This window comes from Streptopelia decaocto (assembly GCF_964273445.1).
Source record: "Streptopelia decaocto genome assembly, chromosome: 2".
NCBI lineage: Eukaryota > Metazoa > Chordata > Aves > Columbiformes > Columbidae > Streptopelia > Streptopelia decaocto.
Genome location: NC_138655.1, coordinates 11,633,223 through 11,655,472, shown reverse-complemented (window position 1 = coordinate 11,655,472; position 22,250 = coordinate 11,633,223).

Genomic DNA, 22,250 nt, shown 5'->3' with positions numbered 1-22,250 from the left:
CTAGTGCTGCATTCATGTGCTGCAGCCCTGTTTAGGCAAAATATTTGTGTTTTCTGAAAGTGCTGTACTGTACTGCCTGACTTGACTTTCCTTGATACAGAAATGTTAGGAAAGCCAGAATTTTAATTCTGTGTATTGTCATCAGATTAAAAAAAAAAAAAAAAAAAAAAAGCTGAAGAAATTTATTTTTCCAGAGAGATAACATCCCACAGTGCTGACAGGCTTTTTTCTCTAATGATATATGAATTGGAGCTAACTGGGGGAGACAATAACTGCAGGCTGTTTGATTAATCTATTTTCTTTGGTCCTCTCTTTAAAATGATAGATTGGTCCAGGAGGACAGTTTGCCATAGATACTTGCAACAGAAGTGTGAGCTCCAAACAAAATAAGGAACCAAGGGTTGTTTAATAGATTGTAGACATCTGGGCCTTTTTCTCTAGGAAATTAGCATAGAGTTATCATCCGATTATTGTCGTGTCTGAAAGGCTTAAAAAACAGTCTAGGTGTATCTGATGGCACTGGATTGGAAAAAAAATCCTGTAGTATAATTTAAGAGAATAATGTATTTTAACAATAGAGTTTAACTTTAATGTTCCAAATCTATTCAGATGCATGAAAGAAAATACGCAAAGAAAAATGGTAGCCCTTTCAAGTACTAACATGCTCATTATAAGTCTTTCATAACATCTCAGTTGCTTTACTTTTCTATGTTTAGAATCAATGAGTTGCCCCACTTTGTAAAAGACAAGTAATAGGGCAAACTGCACTGGATGGACAACAGCTGTACAATCTCTGCCTGCAATTATGTCATTCTGTATTGTGATAAAGTTAAACCAGACTCTACTCGGAACAAAATACAACAATTTCCATGTCTAACTCAGATCTGCCAAATGGTCTCTGCAAAAAGCTACAGTCAATAAAGCTTCTTTTTTAAGTAACCTTATTTTTAAAATTACAAAATGCTTTTAGAAAATGATTGTAGGTGGTATGCCAATACTTGGTGAAAGTAGTTCATTGGAATGGACTCAACGATGTGTTGAAATGTTGTGTATTTCTAACCCTTCTCCAATGACACTATCTCTAATATGTAACATGATGTAAGTTGTATTTAAGTACTTCTGTGCACTGAGGTCTTAGCAAAAATACACACTGATGAAGAGAAAGGATAGAGGGAATGAGACACTGATCTGGAGTATCTTACATGTTATGAAACAAATATACAGCTGCATTTTTGAGGTGTGCTGCACAAAACATCCCACAGAAAGATGGGATGGCCCGCACACAAAATAGGAGATTTTTTGATTGCTTATTGCAAAATGGATGGACACAAGCCTTCTGTGATGGCAGGAGTGGATTTTCACTCAACCAGTCTCTAATTTAGCAAACCAGAGGTGCTGAAGTAGTGTTAATGGAGGGCCAAACATTTTAAGACTTTGAAGATAAGTTAGCTAAGGAATGATTGAATTAAAAGCGAGCCACAGAGGAGGAGATCCATCTCTCCTCATATTAAACACCTGGGTTTTTATATTAGAAGGCTTCCTGTTCTGTAAAAGGAGAAATAGATGCTTCCTGAGACAAGTTCAGATAGTCAGTGCCTCTTTCTCATCCTTGGTTATCCAAGAGGCATCTGAATGGAGCACTTTAATTTACATAAACTGAATCTGGACCCATGGGTTTGACTCTCCCTTTCTCAGGCTTTATTTGGCATTGATAGGCATGCAGGATTACAAGGAAGTTACAGTTTACTCTTTTTTACATAAGGTATAAATATGGTATAGTGTATATATTGACAGATTCAAACCCATTTGTTGTTACAGTTCTGGAGAAGGTGATGAAATAAAATGTCTCACCACATTAATTTGTTTCACTAATTGTTTCACAAATTGTTTTGGTCAATTTGAACCTGCATTTTTAGGCAGATACAATAATTAGTTATAAAATATACCTGATGCCAATGACAATGCCATTATAACATTTATTTTGCTAAGATAATATATATTTACACTGAGTCTTTAGATTGAGGAGCCCCTTCTGTGGCCCACTTTGGGCCATGATACATAGACACTGATAAAAGTCAATCTCCTTTTTACTACTGTGGAGCTACAGACCTGAGTAATAAGAAAGGGATATAACCACGGAGGACAACTGTGTCTAAGGCAGATTTTACTTACAACACAACAGTTTATCTCTGGTGCGTTTCCTTTTCTTTCTTATGCCCTTATTTTTCTATTCTGTTCTCTTTCCATTTACTTACAAGTGTGCATTGACATTCAGATAACAGAAAATTGTACCGCCTTGAATTGAAGGCATTTAGGTGGTGACATCCATAGTGCCGAGCTATGGCCATCTGTAAGTTAATGTGGCTAGTCTGAGTCACCATGGCTTTATTTATAGTGTAGAGAGGTAGTCACTACAGTAGTGTAGAGAAGTAGTAGTTCTATAGAGAAACTTCCAAGGGAATATGCATCCCACCTGTCTTAGGCACCCCTTCTGAGAGCTTTAACAAATCAGGTCCCTAAAGAGAAGGAAACAAAAGATACTGAGTTGCTTGGTCTAACTTTTTGAATGGAATCTTCTCTTCCTGTAACAGAGATAGAAAATGGAAAAAAAAAAAATCCAAGTTTTTAGAAGCCATGAAAGAAAGAAAAGATATAGCAGCAGTATAATTCTGCCTGAAGGTAAGATATGTGTTGTAATGTGCACTGAATTTTTCACTGAATTAATTTGCATGAATATTGCACAGGGAAATGTGTATGTGCTATGCCTTTAAATGTAGATGTTTCCCAGAATGTTATTTGCATATTCACAAATTATGTATTCCTATTATACCACGTACTGAAAAACAAAAATAAATGTAGTTGCCACAAAGGAGGAGGGTCTTTTTAATCTTTAATTAAAAATTAAATAGAAGTGTCCTTTGATGATGTCAATCTCTACTTCATTAAGGACCAGATCATACACTAAGCCAGTAGATATGGCAGACCAGGATTTACTGACTAATTAAATAAAAACAGTCAGTGTTAGCATATGAGAATAGTCATGCTACTCAAAAGTTGTAACAAATGGTGTTTTAGTCATTTCATGAGTTCAACAGCAATCCAAATTATACTTCTTTTACAAAAAATCCAGTTTTGATCTGCCTTATTGAAAGAAGAAAAAAAAATGGTCTCTTTTACACCCACATATGCACAGATATACTCTATGAAATCTGTTTTGACAGCTTCCTATAATATTTAACCAATGACAACAGGCGAGCTAGAGAATCAATAACTAAACCTTTGGTGCATGTTGCAATCACAAGCAATTATTTACATGTCATGTTGAGTCATTTGGATGGTGAATTATTGTTCAGATCCATCATCTAAACAGACAACTGTATATATGTGCTTTCAATTGGCTCCTTGGTCCCTTGGGACTTTACTTGAATTATTCTGATGTGAATATTCATGAGGTTTGACAGTAGTGTTTACCACTTCATTATGGCAAAGATTTAAGAGTTGCGCTAGGGTTCTTGGAAGGGAGTAGCCATGACATCTGGGAAACCAATAGCTAAGGCTATGCTACCTGCATAGCTCATATGTGGAGATACTGCAGCTGCACCAAGATGCTTCTGTGCATCTGTGCACAGTGGGGTGATGGCATGTATATGGAAAAAATCGATGCTTTGTAGTGGTATCCAAAAGCCAATGGTTGTAGGGAATCCCACAGACTACCAGGTCTGTCTGTTGGGCAGCCACCTAGGGCAAGTTACAAACATGCAGTTTCAAAGCTTACTGTGCCTTGCGGTGCTGGGCTGATCTGCTGTGGGCCCCTGAGGTTGATTCTGACTGTTCTGGCTATTTGGTGTTATCAGCTCTCATTCAGCTGCACTTCTCACTTCTTGGTACTTTTCAACATGAAGTGTCTCAAACTGAGCAAATAAAAGCTGAGATATGGAAAATCTCCAGGTACCTTTGAAATAACTGGATGTCTAGTTCTGCTGATCAAAAAATGGTCGAAGTAATTCTTGTCCCATTTATCTAATTCACAGCTACAGTCTCATTATTCATAAAGTGCAGAGACTTTTGAGCTTGGAATTCAGCAAGTCATGGTAGTATTATTTTCACTCTTTTTCACAAGTGCAGCAGTTGTTTTATAGGCCTCCCATGTGGCACAGAGAAAGTTCCAAGAATAGAAGAAACAAGTGCTCAGCACCTCTGCTGTGATTTAAACTGGATTAAAATCTGAGCTCCTGAGCTGGTAAATATTTACATTATTGTATTGTGACTACATATTATAGAAGTTGCACAACAGTGCAATGGGTTACAACTGTTATCAGTTTGATTTTCGCACTGGCCACATTAAGAGATTCAAGACTATCTTTGAAGTTTAGGAAGTCACACCTCAAAAGCTGGTTTGGCTTTGCCAATTTACTGACTGTCAATGGGACATCATAGACTGCTAATTTATTTAGTTACTTCTGAAAATCTGTGCCTATATTAGCTACTAAGTGGACAGAGGTATACAGCTTTAAAACTTGACATGTCTCACTCTGAGTTTCACAGACTTGAGGTTTTCAGTCTCATCAGCCATTTTTTAAATCCTTGGCTAGATGGATGTTTCCTAACTTTGCTACCAGTACCTTGGTAGTAAATGAGGTTCTTCAAAACAGGAAGAGATGTTACCCAAGGAGCTGACGACCCTGTTCAATGGGTGCACAGGGTCTGGAGGTGGGAGTCAGGATTGCTGCTACAGCTGCCTTTGGTGACTCATAAACCAGATCCTACCAGTGCATCTTAACACCTCTCCCTTTTCTAAACAGGATCTCCTGAACATTTAAAAAAACCCAACCAACCAAACAAAAGCAACCACAAAACCACCAACCAACAAATGCTGGTTAAATCAGAAAAAAGCCTCTAAAAATCTCTCATAATAGTCAATATGATACAGGATTCAGTTGTCTGAAAACTAGAAGGTCGGGAAAGTCAAGTGAAGAGCCTGTGGAGCCTCACCTATTGAAAGCCTATTAATAATAGAAGAGATTATTCATTGTTATCAAATACAATTAAAGGCACCAAAGACCCTGAGGCTGAAAGACCATTTATTTAATATGCAGAATAAGCAGATGGAGCTGTGTGACGTGCTGTTCTGCAGCATTTTAACACAAGACTTCAGGTGGCAAAATAAACCACATTACTGGAGCTAAAGCAGTGATCCCATGCATGGATTTTATGTGGACAAAATACTTAAGAAAAAAATTACCACCTTACTATTTGTGTAATCTTAATGCATTTCAGTGAGTATATTATTCACCCATTCATCCATCCATTTTACGTCTGCAACTTCAGATCTAGGGACTGAAATATTCTGCAAGTCATTTTTACAGATTCTTTGTGTGCTCAGTGAACGAATCACACAAGCACCTGGACTGGAACTTGTGTTTCTTAATCTGGAAGTTAAGCTACAGCTGGTGCCAATTGCCTGGGTCCAAACACAGTGATCACTGGATTTAAGTGAAAGATTACTACTGACAGGTTTGAAGCAGATCTTTTGTGTTGAAGGAGTATTTTCACAACCAGACTTAAGAATGAACTCAGATGGAAAAATGTCGTTCACAGGGGGTGTCCCTTTCTGTCAAGTTTTTTACCTGACTGTTTCAATCTTAGGTCTTTCCATCCTCATCAGCTACACTAAACATGCATTAGTCCATTCCTGATGAAACTAACTCCTAGAACCATAGAATCACAGAATAGTTTGGGTTGGAAGGGACCTCCAAAGCTCATCCAGTCCAACACCCTGCCATGAGCAGGGACATCTTCAACCAGATCAGGTTGCTCAGAGCCCTATCCAGCCTGGCCTTGTCTCCAGGGATGGGGCATCTACCATCTCTCCGGGTAACCTGTTTCAGTGTTTTACCACCCCCTTGTAAACAATGTCATGTCTAACCTGAATCCTCTCTTTTAGTTTAAAACCATTACCCCTTGTCCTGCTAAAAAGTCTGTCTCCCCTTTTAAGTGATGAAAGGCCACAATGAGGTCTCCCTGGAGACTCCTCTTCTCCCAGGTTACCTGTCTTTTCTTCCACCTTGCTTCCTTTTTGTGCTTAAGCTTATCCAGGAACTCCTTGTTCATTTATTGAGGCCTTCTGGTCTTTTTGCCTGACTTCCTCTTCTCTGGGATGCACCGCTCCTGAGATTAGAGGAGGTGATCCTTGAATATTAACCAGCTTTCTTGGCCCTTCTTCCCTCTAGGGCTTTATCTCATGGTACCTCACTAAGCACAGCCCTGAAGAAGCCAAAGTCGGCTCTCCTGAAGTGAAAGGTAATGAGCTTGCTGTGCACCCTCCTCTCTGCCCTAAGGATCTCAAACTCCACTATTTCATGGTCACTGCAGTCAAGGCTGCCCTTGAGCTTCACATTCCCCACAAGCTGCTGCTACTTAGTGAAAACAAGGTCCAGCATAACACCTCTCCTCATTAGGCCCTCTATCACCTGGAGAAAGAAGTTATCATGAATGCATTCCAAGAACTTCCTGAGTTTCTTATGCCCTGCTATTTTGTCCCTCCAAAAGATATCGGGATGAGTGAAGTCCCCTATAAGAACTCGGCTTGTGAAAGGCAGGCTGCTCCTATCTGTAATAGAGGGCCTCATCTGCTAGGTCTTCCTGTTCAGGTGGCCTGTAGCACATCCCCACTATAATGTCACCTGTCCCTGCCCTTCCTTTAATCCTGACCCATAAGATCTTGGTCAGCTCCTCATCCATCCCTGGGCAGAGCTCCATGCACTCCATCTGGCCATGGACATAGAAGGCGACACCCCCTCCTTGTCTCCTTCCTCCCTGTCCTTCCTCAAGAGCCTATATCCTTGCATTTCAATGCTCCAGTCATAGGAGACATCCCACCACATCTCCAGGATGCCAATAAGATCATAGCCCTCTTATTGATTCCCCACACCATGTGCATTTGCATAGAGGCGTTTAAGTTGGGCCCCCAATGAAATGATGAAGCCGACTTCCTGGCTGGAGCGGGTAGAATTCCTTTGTGCTGTTCTTCAGGTGCTCTACTGATAACCTGTGATCCTTTTCCAGGCTCTGAGTACCTGTTGCTGGCACTGGTATCAAACTGGTAGGAGTGGGATGGAACGAGTCTGCCCTCCCCGAGAAACTTTAAAGTCCTCTTCACCAGCTTGGCAAGCCTATGACTGGAGATGCTCTTCCTCTTCTCTGACAGATGGACCACAGCAGCCCCCAGTAGACCAGGTTGCTCAAAGCAAGTCCCAAGTTATAGACACCATGTCACTGGTCTCCAAGACATAGATATACAGAAAGCTTGACAAGCAACACAGAAAAGCAGAAAACAGGTATGACAGCTTAATGGTTTTGAGAAAAAAAAGAAATAAAATGAAATGAAAAATAAAATGTTATATTTGCAGAAGCAAGGCAGCATGTCTTTAAAGGACATAATTGGCTTCATTTGTTAAGGCCTTTGATCAGAAGTCTCCCATGGCTTATAAACCAACAAAAGCCTCATTGGACACTAAAGAAAATTATTATTGTTATTTTTATTTTATTTTTATTACACATTTATATTGCAGTCACCCCTAAGAGCCCCAGACAAGGAGTAACAGCTATCCAAGAAACAAAAAACCAAAATAAAATAACTTTAATAGCAAACGTCTGAGTCACAAATAGCTTAAAAATGAGATAATTCACTACATTTCTTCTACCAGATGCCACCCATATGCACACATATATCAATATATATGAAATTTCCTCCATTAGAGAGACTGAGCAGAACAACATTATTTTCTAAATAGAGGATAAAATATATGTCAGTTATTCTTGTTTGCTTGAAATCCATGTGCTTTGTTATTATCATCTACTACTTCCAAAGCTAGAAAATCTAGCTAAACTAAGCGGTACATGTGGGACACACAGAATAGTATAGTATCTAACTACGAATTTTGTATGAATTTTATGAAGTGTTGTAGAAAACCATTATAAGTTCCTTCAGAAGATTTTTATATTAACAGTCATTAAAGCTAAAATAAAATCTGACCTTTTTAGAAAAGACTTCGTGTGACAATATTAGCATCATATTTTTTCATCTTGACTTATACAATCAATTTTCCCCAAAACTTCTTTGTAGCATCTGGCAGAAGTTACTGTGCAGTATTTTTATTCCACAGGTTTTATTTATTCTGCTTCCTATGGGGTTTTAGGAACTGCAGTGTGCAGGGATGATGCAATGACTATGACAACTGCACCAATATAGGCAAAGAATAGTATAGGGAGTTGAAAAGGGAAGGATATTTTTAGAGGATCTGAAAAGGCTGAAACTACTGCTAAGCATTCAGGCTAAAAGGGTTCCATAAACATAGTAACTGAGTAGCTAAAAGTTTGTCCTTCACCAGTAAAGCTGATAGCAGCCCAAAGCAAGGTGTATGAAATGGCAAATAAATAAGGAAATCAGAAATTTTAGGTTGTGGTATTCACCAAACATTTTAAAGACAGTGAACAGATTAGGATATTCCTTTTCCTAAGGATCTTAGACATATTTGCCCCGAGTTAAAGGTTAGTAACTGTGAGTAAACTGAGAGACAGATACAGCCTTCAAAGGGAACAAAATGTAAAAAGCCAGGTCCTTTGCTGACAGCAATCACTACCGACTCCAGCAGAGTGAGTCTGACTTGTACAGGCTGAGGATTTGGCCCAAACTCAGGGTGGCTTTTGAATTAAGAGATGTTAAATCAATTATCAAAATAGCCATAAAGAAAAGCAAACAGGGAAGACGTGATGTGAGAAAGGGAGAAAGAAGTGAACATGAAAAAATTCTTGCAGAAGACAAAGGAGAGGAGAATACAGCACTAGAGACAGGTGATTAGGTGAGATGATTAGCAAATCATTAGACAACCAGAAACAGGACCAGGCTTTGTAATCCCACCTGCTGTGATGACTCCCTCCCTGGCCATGTCTTCCTTCTTTATCTCCATTTTGAATCATTCTACATCCCAGAAAAGACAGAAGTCCCAAGTCTGGATCATCTCAAATGCACATAGAGATACACAAGCCTGATTTATTCAATACAGAGAGTGCTTCCTACCCCAAAATTTTACGATCTCACCAATGCAGGAAATGACCTGGATGAAAGAGTCTAAAATGTGTCTTTTTCACTAAGTATTAAAGGCGGGAGAATCCTAAAAGCAAGTAAGGTGGGTATTCCTTTAAAGAAACGGGTAGAAGCTGAACTGATTGAGTAAAATTCTGGAAATTAAATCCCAACCCATCATTTAGACAACATCAGCATGTCTGAAAGAGAAATGAAACAATGAAGGAATATCTGAGGTAAGCTAGGGATGTAACAGAGTGGGAAGTATAGAAGGAATTCCTATAGGAAGTCATGGTACAGAGTCTATAGCTTTTGTAGCAGGAGTCTGTGGGAGTTGATGGATTGCCACTTCACAGCTGCTGAGAAAGAGGAAATCTGGAGTCTAGCATCAGAAAAGATATTGAACTGAATTTCAATGACCGTGTTAGTTACATATTTGGAAGAATGAGACCAAGAGCCGGGGCAAATCCAGTATTAGCTGTATTGGGCTGCACATAAAGAACAGGACTGTGGCTTCCAAGGCATAAACATTAAAAACAATAATACAACAGAACATAACTAAAAACCCATGAGAGCTTTCTCTTTTACATAATGTGTCTGTTTTTCTGGTGAATTCTTCTGAGACATTTGCTTCATTAGCAGTAGAAAATAAACATACAAGGAGAGGAAAAAAGGTGTCCTTAATGAATTAGTCTGATTACTTTAATTACATTTACAATCTATTTCTTTTAGCACATTTTAAATAAAATGCACGTTTTATAAAGGCTTGTGCTCTGTTGTTGAGTGTGAATAGGAGAGTCTGATAGAAAAAACCTGCAAGATGTGTGTTTGTACAAACATATTGGTTATTATACACATATGCACATATTGGTCATTGTCAATTCATTAAAGTTGTTGCATTTTTTTAGAGTTCCTGTAATCATCTTCTAGCTGCTGAGACCCAGAACAAAATTATTATTGTCACTGGAGACAGGAAAAATTTTAGGAAATGTAACAATGAAGTATGTAAGAAATAAGGCAATACAATTTTTTGGGAATGTATATGCAGAGCACAATCCAGCTACTGAAAAATTGTAGAAAGCTGATATAAAGTTTGTTGAGCTAGATTCTTTCTTTCAAGTGACTTTTATTGGCACACTTGGACACTGAAACTATTCTTTCAATGGGAGGAAGTAATTTTCATAAAGTTTTATCCACTTTACATGTGCCCCAGTGCTCCCATCCCAGTGCAAAGAGCCACCCGCCGGATGCAGCTCCAGGCTCGTGGACTCAGAGCGCAGGTAAAACCCCAGCCATTCTGCTTGGCTTTTACTCCTGATGATTCCTGGGAACTATGCCACGTTTATGCTTAGCCATCACAGGCTCTTCCGTAGGGACTGTGGGGAAAAAAGCAGTTGTCTGTGGGTGAAACAAAGGCAAATGCATGAGGGGATGCTGAGAGGGAAAACTCAGAGACTTTGCATCTGTCTTCCTTACAGCAGAGGTGCTTTAAGGCTCATTCTGCATTGCAGTTGGAAAAACAACGAATTATATTAGGATGGTGGGATTTTATTTTTTTGAAAATGATCCTTTTAACTTTATGAATGTATGCTTCTAATGAAAAGTTTGGAGTAACTTTTTTTACTCTAGAGACTCCCCAGAAATTGTTCTGTTCTACTAGTGCTGGAAACATCTACCTGGGGAAGATAGAGCCTGGGTGAGCTATAGGCATGTGATGTGCAGTAACAAGAGCCCGCCATAGGCTGTGCTTCTCAGGTAAGGAGCTAACAAATATGCCGTGTGCCCCTTCCAACCTGCATCCTTCCCTTCCCATAGGAACCAAGATTTGGAAGAGGGATGACAAGTTTGCAAGTACCTATGTCTCATCCCAAAATTAAGTCTTGAAAAACACTTCTTCATCCAGGATCTGGAGTTTTCTCAGCTCCCTCTGGGTAGACAAAACCTTCATCAGCTTCTGGATGGAGCACATAAGCACCGTGACATTGCGTGTGTTCTCTAGGTGGATTTCTTCATATCTACCCGACACCTTGCGGGTGGCCATGTGGAAACTTCTAGTGTAAATATTCTAGGCACACACACATCCACCCACACATACTCCTGCAAATATCTTTCATGCATTCTTTCCAAGAATATTTCTGTGAATGAAACCTCACTGAAGCAAATATTCACACAAAGTAAACAGAAGTGGTCATAGTCACTGTCTGAGTGATGCTTTGATGCTAAAGCAAACTTGAACTAGCACTGTTCATCTCATTACCCCAAGGTCCTTTGAGTCTGTAAGGCTTTTGTCTGTACATGGACTACTGAATTTGGCCCATAACTCTCCCTTCAGGAATTCCAGATTAATCTAAAACTCTAAACCAAATTATTTTAGCTGTGACATATGCTTATTTCATTAAAATTTCCAAAGAGGTCTCTTTGCAGAAGAAGAAAAAAGACTTTGAAAAGGTACTGCCTGAAAGGTTAAAATTTACATAAGTCTAGCATTATTATCATTATTAATACCTACACATACCCCTCACAAGCCTCAAGGTGCTTCACAGAATTAAATTATACCCAATTTCAAGGAAGTGGGAGAAGTCCTGTCACCTGCATGATCTGAAATGAGATTTTTCAAATCCCTTAGAAATATTCAGATGGAAATATTTTTGATCTACTGCAGGCACAGAGAAGAATAGCTCATCATTTTTATTGACCTTCAGCTTCCCTGCCCGTGCTCTAGAGAGGCCCAAGATAATTGTACTCGTCCCTGTTCCCTTTTCCTTATGCTCCCTCCCAGAGATGAAGTTCCACCTAAGCTGATTTGGGTGAGGCCATTTGTGGTGCAAGATCTGGTGTCCTACTCTGTGGGAACAGGTCAAGCTTAGATGGACTATATGAAGGTAGTCTGCAACACCAAGTGTTGGTTGGTATCTGACAGGCAATCTTTGACCTCTCAGTTTTCCTCATTTCTCATTTTTGGAAGTATTGTTGGGGGCAGATTTTCTGGTTTTTTGTTTTCATGGCTGGATTTTTACAAACATATGATTTCCAAACCTCTAAATTCTGAATTTGGTAGGACTGTTAATCCAATGTTATGCTGTTAACATAGATCAGGATAAGAGAGATCCCCAGCAGGAGCGTTCTCTGAATGAAGGTGGAATAAAAACTGGGTGAAAACAGAAGGTTCTGGATTCTCTGAATAAATAAATACCTAAAATGCGGTGTTGAAAGCTCGCCGTGCTGTCACACAGAGCTATCAGTTAGTGTAGCTGAACTGTCTATGGAACTAACAAACAAGTTGAACTTAATTGTAGCCCGTGCCAATCACTTTACATAGCTTTGAACTTAACTCCCCTTTATACCTTACCCTGGTTTGCAAGGAATTGTCTTTCTCTCTTTTATTATTTGTTTTTGTTTGGTTTTATTCTGTATCATGGCACAATCTCGGCTGTAGGAGGGGCAAATTCCACATCAGACAGCTGTTCCAACCAAAAAAAAAATAAACCACCAACAAAAACACTACCAGATAAACAAGCCTCTAATCTGGAAGCATATGAAAGTTCTCCAGACAAAGTCTGGTCCCTGCTTGGGGTTCGTTTTGCTTTCTGGTTCTCATATACAGAGGCCTGCTTGGGAAAATCAGACAGACTGTGTCTGCTTTGAATTTATCAGGCGAACACACACAGAAAACAAGAGTGTTTAGACTCCAGGCTGCTGGTGAATGCTCAGAATTCCCCACTGTCCCAATGACTGTAGAACTACTTGGCACATCTTCAATAAAAAATTACATCAGTGATGCTCTGGGAACTCAATTGAGTTATAGGAATGACAAAGAAATAAGCAAATCCTCAGTGAAAACTTTGGCAAAAATTCTCTACTTCATTTCAAACGTAATAGCAATCCTGGTCTCTAATTTCAATTTTATTTTTAGTGACAAATGAATTACCAGTACAGCTCCTCAGAATCTATTTCTTTCCATTTCTCAGGATCTTTTGGGGAGTGATATAATTTTAGACTATAAAAATATAAGCCATCTGGTTTATATATAATTGAACCACTTGTATACTTGTGTCTTTGACACAACCAGACTGTGAGAAGTTATGCATTGGTAGGAACCATTCTGACTCTACTTTGTTGCTTCTGTAGGCATGTCTCCCAACTGATTGTGTTGTAGACTCACTGGAGAGTGTCACCTTGGGTGAGAGATATCACAGAGTCAGAGGGTCCATCCATACTGTTCATGGAAATTGCTATGGTGTCAAGGCAGGCACTTAAGCCATTTTTGGGCTATCTGTCAGTATACAAGATTAAATATTTGAGCAGCACTACTGATTTTATTGTGCCCTAAGTGCTCCAAAGCAGAGGGTAAAGTAGTACTCTTGACTCTTTTCTGCCCCATCAGTTCATGGTCAGTAAACCGGTTAGTATGACCAGCTGGTTAGTAAGTCCAGTATTTGGGATTGGTAATAAATGTGATATACAGGATGAAATGGGGCACCTGGAAGAGCCAACTGTCCACTTTTCCTCCTGCCTTACCCCATTTTCATAGCTCAGTGCAAAGGTGCTTCCTGCTTGTGGGTGACAGTACCCACAATCATGCACTGGTTTGGATTTACATCTCTGGCTCAGGGTCCCCATAAAATGCTGTGGGAGCTAATCAGTGAGTAAAGTGTCCATTCCCTGCATTTTTTTCCCTGCACACCTGGAAGGGAGTGATCCCAAAGGTATTAACTTTTCCTCAGCAGATAGCCTAATGGTGTACTTTGCTGTGCTGCTGTTAGTAGCAAAGGAGAAAGCGGTGAAGTTTGGATCTAGTTCGCAGTTTGATCCCAAAGATCATAGCAAGTGATCAAGGCAGGAGCAAACAGCACAGTCGAAACAGTGAGCAAATGTGCTGAGTGTTAGTAGTTAATGAAATACAGTTGGCTGCCACTGCCATTGGGCAAACACAGATTGGAGGCTTTCAGCACGGCAACACTATATTTGCTCTAAATGGCTTTACAGCAATAATTGAAACACAATATGCAATTAAAGCATATTTGCTGCATCCACGTGAAACTCGTGAAACCGATGAGGAACACATTCATTCAGTAAACCTACCTTGCTCCGTTTGCACTGCTAGCTGGGCTGGAAGAGACACAGACAGGCAAATTGCTCTGAAGAAAACAGCTTTGCCACTGAGAAATGTATATTCCATCATTCTAAAATGCCTACTAATGCAATCACTAGGACAGAATCCAATGAAACATCGAACTGATACTGGCTTCACACAGTTTTATATGTCTGCTACCAATCTGTTGTCCATTTATGCCCTGTTTATGGCCCAAGGGATCAATTTCTGCATGCAGGCTTTACTCGCCAGACTAGTGCGGCACTCTAAGGGTGCACATTACTTGCTACAGGATTTTTTAATCTTATATTCTGCTCAGAAACAATCTAATTCAGGCTCTGGAAAGATAGTTACTTGATATTAGCATGCATTAGATCAAACTCTAACCTACATATGATCTAGATGCTGGCAAATAACTGGGAAAACTCCTGCAACTGTTTTCAGAATTTATAATCCCTTAATGTCACATTCTCTCTGCTATCTTTGTATTTTCATTCCAGTCAGTGATCATGTACTTCATCTTAATAGCTGGAACCCGTCTAGAAAGCTGCCTTGGGAGTTGGAGTGGTCACACTTGCTGAGAATGTGCACTGTGTGCTTTCCATGGACATGTGTGATCGATCTCTGATTATTATAGACACGCATTCCTTGCCTAATCGGGAACAGGCACACTTGATATTTTGCCCAGTGGCAAAAATCAATAAGGGAGATGTCTGAGAAAATGTAGAGCTGCTCATGGCTCCTTAGGTGTCTGAAGCCTGAAACATAGAAACGTCTTTGTTAGTATAGTGCTCTCTGCTCTGTCTCTCTCTAGCACTATTTCTCAGGAGCCCGACAAGAGATCTTTGTGGAACAACAGAGCCTGGGAACTTCTCTAGATGTCCATGCTCTGTACTTTTCAGGCCCCAGTCACTACAAAGGATGGGAGTTGAGCTGAACAGGCACCACAGAACATTTAATGTGCAACGTCACCATAGGCTTGATGGACAGGGATGCTCAAATTCCCCCCTGGTGGAAGATCCCCAAACGTTACATTCTTGGATGATGGATTTGTTTTTCACACCTTTTCCCGTCATTGTCCACAGTCAATTATAGACTGAATAATAACTTAACCACAGAACAAGCCAGTAAGACCAATAAGTCCTTTTCCTTACCAAGCTACATTGCAACATAAAAGAACAGGGGACGGTCACCTCCACACTGCTGACCACCATAAAGGGATGCAAAGATATATGCATAAGTTCCACTGTCTTAGGGACAATTCTGATTATGCACCATCTCCACTAAGCATGGCCCCATCAGTTCCTAAGTAAAAACAACAACATAAAAAACCTTTACATAAATTTATTTCTCCTTCAACTCTGGCAGTGAATTCCTCCCACTGTAATACTAGTTTAAGTGCTAAAAATAAATATCATTAATTAAATTGTCTTTTAATGGCTCATGAGGTGAACTCTGCAAAGTGGAGGAAAGGAACAGAAACTTGGATCTAGAGAATAAAAGGATTGATTTAACTTAATTTTAACCATCTAAAAGAAAAGCATCTGATTTACACTCATCATTTGTGTTTCTATCAACCCTTTTCAAACAAAGGAGAGAAGAAGATGCTTACAGAAGATAAAGTTAGATTACCTTAAGTGAGAAGTGATTTTGAAACACTTCAATATGACAAGAACAGACTATAAGAAAAACTCTACAGAGAGCATGGAAATGTAACTTTTCCCCTTACAGAAACCTAAATATGAACAGATAGCTTCTTAAGGCTCCTGCCTTCCTCAGGGTCTTGCTTGCCAGAATTTGAAGATAATTCCAACAGTTGCAGGTATTACATGCAGTTCATTGAAATTTGGAACTGATTAAATGCACTTGTTTAATCTGAAGAAACAGCTCATTTAGACACTTGCCCCTGGAAGCCAGGAGCACCTGTAAACAGAACTGCAAAATGGATGCAATGTGGCAGAGCACAAGCCACAGCATTGTACTATGGTCCAGGAATGGAAAGACCTTTCAGAGTTCAGGTCTCATACAGTTGGAATGCATGCGAACGAAAGTAAGTCAGAGGCACTGATTTAATTGCCTGAGCTTCTGTGCTGGTTTTGGCTGGGGTAAGTTAATTTTCTTCATAGTTGCTAGGATGGGACTACAGTATGGATTTGTGCTAGAAACAGTGTTGATAACACAGGGATGTTTTAATTACTGCTGAGCAGTGCTTATGCAGGGTCAAGGCCTTTTCTGCTCCTCACACCACCCCACCAGCAAGTGGGCTGGGGGTGCCAAGAAGTTGGGAGAGGACACAGGTGGGACAGTTGACCCCAACTGACCAAAGGGATATTCCATATAATATGATATCATGCTTAGCTAATAAATCTGGGGGAAGAAAAAGGAAAAGGCGGGGCATTCAGAGGAATGGCACTTGATTTACCAAGTAACTGTTACATGTGATGGAGCCCGGCTGTCCTGGAGATGGCTGAACACCTGCGTGCCCATGGAAAGTAGTGACAGAATTCGTTGTTTTGTTTTGCTTGTATGTGTGACTTTTGCTTTACCTATTAGTCTGTCTTTATCTCAATCCACAAGTTTCCTCACTTTTACTCTTCTGAGTCCCTCCTCCATCCCTCTGGGGGAGGGTGAGTGAGTGGCTCTGTGGTGCTTAGTTGCTGGCTGGGGTTAAACCACAAAAGCTTCACATTTCTTCACCAGAAAGATCACTTGTTCAGACTCTCCTATCAAATTAATGTGATGCTATTTAAAATCTATGAATTCCTGCCAGGACTTGAATGCATTTTTTAAATCACCTCTGAAGTCTTTTGAACACAAGAATTTCACTGACATCATAACCTGTGGTTAATTTATTAAATGGTTAGCTGAGGAACATTACAGAATATGAAATGAACAATTTAACTAATAAGGAAGAGTTTAGACTATATGATATGAATTAACTGATCATCAAAAATGCATACATATGTGATGATTTCAGTACTAATGAGTTTTTTATTTGAAATCTGTGATTCTCTGGCTGTCTAAGAAATTATAAGTGTGTCTTCCTGCCCACATACCAGCTGCTTCTGTGACATCTGATACAAGGAGGGTGAATACTCTCTTTAAACCCATCTTCCATTAACACATCTATGTGAATAAGCACATAGCTTCTTACTCACAAATACAACAACCTGACGAGGCCTGTGAAACCACTAAGAGGAGAGATGTCTGGCAAAACTGCCAAAAGCATAATAAGAGCAGACAATCTAAAAGGTAACTAAGAAGCAGTAGTTGTGTGTTGATGCTGTAGTGAGTCTGAAATAGAGCATTTTCACTGCATATAGGAAATCCTCTATTGTTTGTTTGGACCCCTTATGCCTTCCCATAAGACCTTTTGAAGCACTAAATAAAAAGCATTCCTGCTTACACTAAAGTTCTGCTAGCTGGGAGGCAGAAACAAAGTCAAAACCTTTTATGTGGTCCAGTCAGTAGAGGTGGAAAAATGCCTCCATCTTTGGTGAATGTTAATGTTCAGAAAAAATGCCTCTTTTTTTTTTTTTTTTTTTTAACAGTTTTAACCTTTCTTTTGTGATGTGGAATGAGACTTCTGAAATGATTTTATGAAATAAAGAGTTCAAAAGAAAATATTCACAGAAGGAGCCTAAGCAATAAGATACTTGGGATAGTCAAGCTCCTCCTTAAATAGGAAATCTGTGTTCAAAGCCTTGACAGAAATTTGTATCTGTTTAATTAACATGGATGGAAGTCTGTTCTCTCCCTCCATCTCATCCATATCTGTAACTTCACAGACCTAAAAACTCCTATATACAACATCTATAGGAAGCCTAATACTCATCTGTAAATCATTAGGTCATTTACAAAACAATGTTTTCCAAAAAAAACAAAGGTCAGTTTGAAGAAGAAAAATGGGGAGGGGATTATTCTGCACTTCTGAATGAGTCTTTGCAGGATTCCTCACAGTTCATTTTCCCAGCTGTACTGGATGGCACCTCTGATCTCATCAGAGATGTGGCAAATAATAAAACTCTCCTCCAGTTACCTTATTGAAAGAGGAATGCCTAGAGGTGGAAATGGAGAGTTAGGACTTGCAGTTCCTTTCCCAGCTTGGGATGAGCTTCTGACTGCATCTCTATCTCCATTACACTTGGACTCACCTTTCCGTAACTTCCTTACCTCACCTGCATATCGTGAGCCTCTGTTCTTCAAGGTTGCAGTGCAGGCTCCTTTGCCTTATGGAAAAGTGAAACATTATGTATTATGACTTTATTTTTCAGTGGAAATAGTTTGGCAGACATCTCTTCAAGGACAGCAATGATGTCTGTGTTAAGTTACCATTCTTTAGCTTTAACTTGTCCTGTCAGTTTTCTGGCCGACCACAGTAAATCTAAAACATTTGAAGTTGCACAAATTATTTTCCAGACTGCCCTGTCACAGCTGAGAGCCGGAGCATAGTAAGTAAACAGATGTGACTTGGAACTAGAGTTGTACTATTGAACCAGCAACCTGAGCTTTGACATTCAAAAATATGCTACAGGTACTTGCTTTGCAGTTTTGTCCTTAAGCTGTGTTAAAGCCAAGGCGATATGGTGCTGTACTGTGATGATACTGCTCAAGTGAATAAACGGACCTTTATTTACATCATCTGATAAACGTACCTTGTGCAATTACCTTCCTATCCAAATAAACAAAGATGTTTAATCAAATGTACTACGGGTTTGCTTTGAAGATTACTTGGCACCTTCAAATGGGCAAGATTACCACAAATAAAATAGGAATATGATGCAATGAGAAACAATTATTTACTTTCCCAGTGGAAGGAGATTATAAAGAGGGAGTTAGGATTATTTTTTTATTCATAAACGGAAACAAAACAGATTACTATCTCTAGGGAGGACCTGTGGGTTTTAGGTAGGAGCAGACATTGAGTAAGTTGCTTGTTACTTCGTCTGTTGTCTCTTTGAGGAGTAAGTTATGAGAAGTAGTAACTCATTCCTAGTAAATATAAAATGACAACTTATTGAAGACTGGTGATTTTCGGATTTAAGGACTGGCTATCCTCCCACTTTGTAGTATGTAAATAAAATTTTAAAAAAGATAGATATAGAGAGAGGATGCATACAGTTCTGGGGTTTTGCTGTTAAAACAAAACTTCTGGGGAAAAAAACATCACATTCCCAGATTGTATATCCTCTGCTAAACTCCTGAGAAATGTAAAGAAAAGGGGTAGTTCAATTCAGCTTTAAAAACAAAGCAGTGGTCTGGATGAGGAGCCATCGAGGAGTTCTCATTTCAGATCAACTAGAAGATAAAAATTGAAATTAAGAGCATGGAGCTGAAGAGCTGAGCTGCCTCTGAGCCAGCACACAAGTTCCCCTATGAAAATCAAGAGCAAACAGCCCTGTGGTGTTTTGTCTAAGATCAGCTCAGGAACTTCTTGCTGCTATCAGCCCGCGCCCACTGCCTCAGAAGGAAATTCTGAAACAAACTGATGAAGGTGATGAAGGGATGACGCTGAGAAAGAGATTATATAGGATATTAAGTGAGTTTCTGGAGGTTTTTGATTTGTCGAGATAAACACGGAGCTGGATCACACTCACTCAAAGTTAATTAAGTTCTGTGTGAAAAAAATCAGTACACCAAAGATAATGGATGACCATGTAGGTGAGTCCAGGAAAATTCTTGAGCACCAATCTCTCCTGGTATTAAGGAGTCTGTGTCCATATTGTTAAATTCTTTTCCTTACAAATATATGGTGGCTAAATGCAAGCAGTCTGTTGGGAATGACCCCTGGCCAGTGCTGACATCCAAATTGTGTGTAAGACCTTTTTGGGAGTTGGCAGTTTTGGTGCAAATCATGTCAAGGGCCATTCTAACAATTTAACAGTAACAACAATAAAGTTCTAATGGCCAGAAAACACCCTTGGGCATTGAATTTAAGGGTAGGGCTGTACAGCATGAATATCAGATTATTCTGTGCTTTTCAAAACCATAAATCCACGCAGCAGTCCTCACCCTTCCTAACCCCATGATTTCTGTGGGAGATTTTTCTGCACTCACTCACCTGTAGCCTTTGAAAGCTGATCTGAGCATGCTCCAGTATTCTTGAACTGGTCAGTATCTACAATAAGATAAGAAATAAAAACACTGGGAAGAAAATAGAAAGGAGGGCATGATGCCAGTATAGCACAGCAAGAATTATGAGATTTTTCTTCAGCAGGGCTTCAGTCTTTGTGCCACGAGTCAAAAGCAGTGGACATCTCATGACTCATCCTCATGAAGAGACTGGAGAATGGGATCCACAATCTAGTGAAGAATCAGTCTCTCTCTCCTGAGTTTGCATGCTACAAGTGGCTATGAGTCCACTTCCAGCACAATCTGCAATAATAATCCACAGCATACATCAGACATAGTAGCAGAGATATCCATCAAAATCCTAAACAGCACATATGGCAACAGTATTTAAAGAAATTTATGGAAGTCTCGCTCAATGTCCTTTATGTTTTCCTAGTATTTTTTTTTCTTTAGTTGATGGAGTTCATCTATATTTTATAAACTCAGTGCTGCTGTAGGAATAAGGTTTCACACACTTAATAACTTAGTAATGAGGTTTCTATGAAAGCCTGAAGTTTTCTCCTTACAAAGAAAAAAAAATAATGTAACTGATGAAGAAAGTAAATGGAATAGAGAGAAATATTCAGTCCAGGAACAAGTATTTCTAGTATTAGTCCTTTTCCAAACAGCTTGGGGTCGAGGTAGGAAAATAACTATATTTCTAGAAGCCAGCTACTCAGCTGATACACACTGGTGCAACTTGGTTAATGCTGGCAGAGCTACATTGGAATTAATAGAAGTGGAAAAGCTGACCTATACCACCAACTTTGAATGACAAGCAGGCTTAATTCTTAACAAAACTTGAAAATGTTGATAATCTTGCAATAGTGTCTATTTATATGCATATATTAAGGATCGCTTGCCTTACTTTCTGAAGTACTACACGAACTGTATCTGTTGTTGCATTTTGGCTCTTCTAATGTAGCTAGAACAGAAATCTCTACAAACATGTACACAGGAATGTGTATATCACATATATAACATGCAAAATTATGGATATAGATAAAGACTAACAATTTGAAAAAAGGGTCTAGGTAAGACTTTGAGACACAACTTCATCAGTTTTGTGTTGTTTATAATGCTACAATTAACAGTGTTGTTATCCTGCAGGTCATTACTATCTGGGAATTTTCCTCCTGTGAAAACCCCCAACAATAAAGGCAGGCTAAAATGAAACAGTTTTTTCTTTGACCCATGCTTTTCTGATGCTTTGCAGATGCATTTCAGCAGAGGACATCTATGCTGAGATTGATGTAATCCAGAGTTTTCTGTGAGTGAGGACAGACACTGCAGAACACACTTGGGCCAGAAATAAGCTTGAGTAAAAGTTTTGCCATGTTTTGGGCAGGTTAGGAGGCTTGCTGGTTATGTTTCTGAGAAATGGTAGTTCTGGACAAAGTTCCTTTGCGTGTGAGCTACAAGGAGTTGATTACAACAAAGCAGTAGTGTGCTGAGGCGTGTACCTCTGCGTCTTTCCAAGTAAGTGTATGTATATAAGTACATGTATATTTAAATACACATGAAAGTCTTAACATACTGAATTACTCTTCTGAATGCTGCTATTTATACAGTAAATATTTACACTGACCTGCCAAATCATATTTTACTAGGAAGGAACTTAGGCAGATCACTTAGTCCCTCCCAAGGCTTTGAATTGGAATCAAGTAATCTTTGAGAGAGGTTTCTCATATATCTACCTCTCTATAGATATTCTGCATTCATTCTTAAAACAATTTTCAGAGTTTGAGGCCATAAAAATCTCATTCCTGAATCTGTAAGAATCTCACAGCACACAGTTCAAATTATTTCTCCCAGAGCACATTAACTTTGCATTTAATAAAGTACAGAAACTCTTTGGCCATCAGAATGACCACTCACTTGATTTTGTTACATCTTTATAAAGATCTTTGGTGTCGTCTAGTAACACAACTTATGTTAATATTTGCAAAACTTTCCAGATTT